The 4,048-nt window shown below is 41.3% G+C and overlaps 1 pseudogene; it reads left to right on the top strand.

Annotated features, from left to right (window-relative positions):
* Window positions 1-1,510: 1,510 nt before the first annotated feature.
* LOC116085698 lies at window positions 1,511-3,993 on the top strand (annotated as a pseudogene).
* Window positions 3,994-4,048: the final 55 nt, after the last annotated feature.

The following is a 4,048-nucleotide window of genomic DNA, read 5'->3' on the forward strand; positions in this document are numbered from 1 at the left end:
TTTTATTCAGAATAGATCAACACATTTCCACAGAGCTGGAAGAAATATTTTCCTCTCCTTTCAGCAAGATAGTTCCATTTGCTCACATTTTACTACATAACAAGTACACACTGGTGTAAAATAAATAATTTTATCAGTCCATTTTCCACTTTTACAACAAAGTACACACAGATGGATGACTTAAAAAGAAAAGGCTTTGTCTACCAATTTTGTGAGGTGGAAGGCCTAAATATCCTATCACCAACTCTAGTGAGGACTTCTTTGCCTGCATTGCATCTTGGCAGATACCCTATGGTTGGGGTATGATAAAAGGAAGTCATAGATTGTGGAGTAGCCAACCTTGCTGTCACTCTCAAAACAGCTAATTCTGCTGGGATTATCTATCTTGATTCCTTCCAATGGCTTACCTACTTCCAAATAAGTTTGTCTCTAAATGTTCCTTCACCTCATCCAAATAACTATAGTAAGGGCAAAGATTTCCACAAACAAACCAGAAGACACAAACTTTCAGCATCCAAACACAAAGAACTGAGTCTAGACTCAGACACCATTGCTTTCCAGGAAAGAGGGGCTGCATAGGTAGAATACCAAATTTATTCTCCCATGGAGATTTTTTTTTTAAGATTTATTTATTTAATGTATATGAATACACCATTGCTTTCTTCAGATGTACCAGAAGAGGGCATCAGATCTCATTACAGATGGTTGTGAGCCACCATGTGGTTGCTGGAAATTGAACTCAGGACCTCTGGAAGAGTGGTTGGTGCTCTTAACCACTGAGACATCTCTCCGGCCCCCCTCCCATAGAATTTTAAGTTGATGTCTAGAAGCAATCAGAGCAAGGGACTTTAGGGTTGAGAGGAGCACTACAATTATGGCTTTATACTTTCTTATGGGCAAATAACATCTTTTCTACCAACATAAAAACATTTCTCATTTGTGTATGTTCATGGCATTTGCCCATCAACTATTTTTCAAACTTCACATGGCTATTTTGTTGTTGTTTTTGTTTTTGTTGTTGTTGTTGTTGAAAATCTCAATAGAAAATGGTTGGAGCAGAATCTCAAATTACAGGTAAAACAAATGCATATACCAAGACACCATTGTCATTGGCATCAAATGCCAGCAGAATTCATTCCTGTCATTGTCTGATCTATGTTTTCATACATTAATTAGGTTCTTTGTCTTGTGTCTTTAAAAATACTTTCATACATGTATGCAATATGTTTTGATAAAATCTACCTAGTCCTTCCCCTCACTGTACCTCCTGGCATCCCACACCACATATCCTTCCCAATGTCATGGATTTTTTTTTCTTGTCAGGTACTAAGTCTAATTGAGGCTGCTGCTATATCATAGTGGCTAGGACTATCCACTGGAGCATGGACAACTTACCTAGGGCTGTATCTGTGAAGAAAATTTACTACCACCACTACCCTCAGGCAGCTACCAACTGTCCATAATTTCTCAGGTCGTGGTGGGGACTTGACAAGTCCCTCCTACCTTCACATTAGAATTTTGACTGTCTTGATTTTTATGTACAATTTGAGCATGTGGCCATGGCAGTGGCAAAGATTATGTGTGCAATGGTCCTGCATGTCCAGAAACACTGTTTTGCAGCAGTCCTCTGAAAACGCCAGCTCTTCTAACCTATATGTCCTCTCCCCTATTCCTCAATGATCATTGAGCCTTGAAGACTGAAGGTATGATGTAGATAGCTCATGGATGGCTGAGCACTCACTGTTTTTAAGAGTAAGTTGAAGTTGTTAGTAGAAATGAGGCATGGAATGACGTATTGCTCAGGGGCTGAGAACTCTTACTAAAAGTTCTAGGGCATCATGTACCATTTGGACACTATATGATTTAATTTGGACAAGAGTCATGGAGTACCTCCTCAGGGGAAATGCAACCCTAGGAATTGCCTAAGTACAAAAATTGGTCTGAAAGAGTTTTCTGATACAATTGAATGAAAATTTAAAAGAGAGAGAATATCCCAGCAGAACAAAAGGAAGGCTTGAGAAAGTGAATTTGGGGACTGGATTCAAATAACAAACGTTGTACAAACAGAAGCATTTTTGGAGAGGGGAATAGTCTAGGTGAAAACAACAAGGTAAAAAAGAAAACCACAGGATCCATTCAAAGCCACTAACAGTCCCTGTGTATTTGAGTCATCAGTCTGTGCCATTCAGTGTTAAGTACTTTACATTGATTCATTTACTTGCTATAACAGTATTATTAATTATAGGCAGCATCATTGCACTTTAGGAGACCCAGGATCACAGCAATCAAGTAACATGGTCTCCTGCTAAGGGATGGTAGAAAATGAATTCGAACCAGGTCTTTTAAACTCTTAAGTTTATGTTCTTAAATACTAAGTTCTATACCCCAGAAGTAAATATATGGCTTGGAGACTAGAGAACTTCAGAAACTAAGTGAAGGGTCCTGAACTTAAAGTGGCAAAATTGTGAACTAAAAAGAACAGATTTTCTTGTAACAGTTACTGAATGGTTAGAACTCAACAGTGAGACCAAGGAAGAAATCCTAGATGTATCTTTTTTTGCCATTCATGTGTACTGAGAACTCAACAGTTAGTTACATTTGCTCAGCACTTTGATTAGTTATGAGTTATGAGTCCCTGTCTCATAGCTGTCCCTTAGCTGCCACACACTCAATAAAGAAATATCTAGGTGTGGAAGAGACTTAGGCCCCGAAATTCGTCTAACCCCCAGGCTCTTAGACTAAAATCATGCCCAAGTTCAAACGGCGAAGAGGAAAGCTAAAAGCCAAAGCCAAATGGTTGTTTAAGAAGAAAGAGGCCTCTCAGGTCCAGCCTCGGTTACTGACACCTCCCCCTCCTCCACCCACACCAGAGAGAGTGGCTACTTCTTCAACAGATATTCCCCAAAGCAGATACTGGCTAAGACCATCTTGGAACTTCAGATCTCCTAACATCAAAGATGCAATAAACCTTTGGACAAATAGAGCATGGTGCATATACAGTTGCTGTCAGACCTGTGTAGCCCAGAGTTTAGAAGTATTGAAAGATGCCATCTTCCCATCCCGAGTCTACCACAGAGAACTTCACAATCTAAAACAACAACTGTGCGTTTTGAAAAGTGAATTGTGCAAGCTCCAAGAAAACCTGAAGAGCATCTCAAAAGACTCATCCGGTTCAAGCTGCTGTCACCCATGTTGCCTGAGTGATAAACTTACAACTGTGCCTGCCTGTGCTCCAGCAACCCATGGGGAATCCCAAACCACACTTCCTCCCACACAGCCACAGCCACAGCCCCAGCCACAGCCACAGCCAGCCAGTCCTCCTCCTCCTCCCCCTCCCCCACCTCCCCCCTCCTCCTCTCCCGCTCCATCCACCTCCGCCACCCCTAGCACCTTTGCTGCTCAGAAAATCTGGTACCACTAAAGTACTTAGGGTTGAACCATTAAAGAAAGATGAACCTATGCATATAACAGTTAAAGATCTACTCAATGTGAAACTAAAAAGACACAGAGTGTTGATGAAAGGAAGAAGCTTGTACCATCACCACCACCAGTGGAACGGACTCCACTAGTTACTGTCTCTGATCTGCAGCGTGTTACTCTGAAACCTAACTCTGGGGTGTCAGCAACTCGAATTAAAAATGTCTTAATTACTCCTGGTAAAAGCCAAATCGATCTCCGGAAACTGCTGAGAAAAGTCCAGGTGGAAAGGAGCCCAGGTGGGACCCCTCTAAATAACAAAGAAAACATGGAAACAGGGACTGGACTCACTCCAATCATGACTCGGGCCTTAAGGAGAAAGTTTCAGCTGGCTCATCCTCAAAGCCCTACCCAATCTCTGCCACTGTCTACAAGCAGCTTTGATGAACAAAACTGAGAGCAACTCAGCCCGACTCCTTGGAGTGATACATACAATGACAGACCAACCCTCCCAAATGTTAATGTACTAAAATATGTATAACTATGAGTATAATTCTTAAAGTGAGTATGTCTGGAGCCGACACATACTGTGGCATAAAGGCATTTAGATATTTTCTGGCCTTCACGATGG

This window comes from Mastomys coucha, chromosome X, assembly GCF_008632895.1.
Source record: "Mastomys coucha isolate ucsf_1 chromosome X, UCSF_Mcou_1, whole genome shotgun sequence".
Taxonomy (NCBI): Eukaryota; Metazoa; Chordata; class Mammalia; order Rodentia; family Muridae; genus Mastomys; species Mastomys coucha.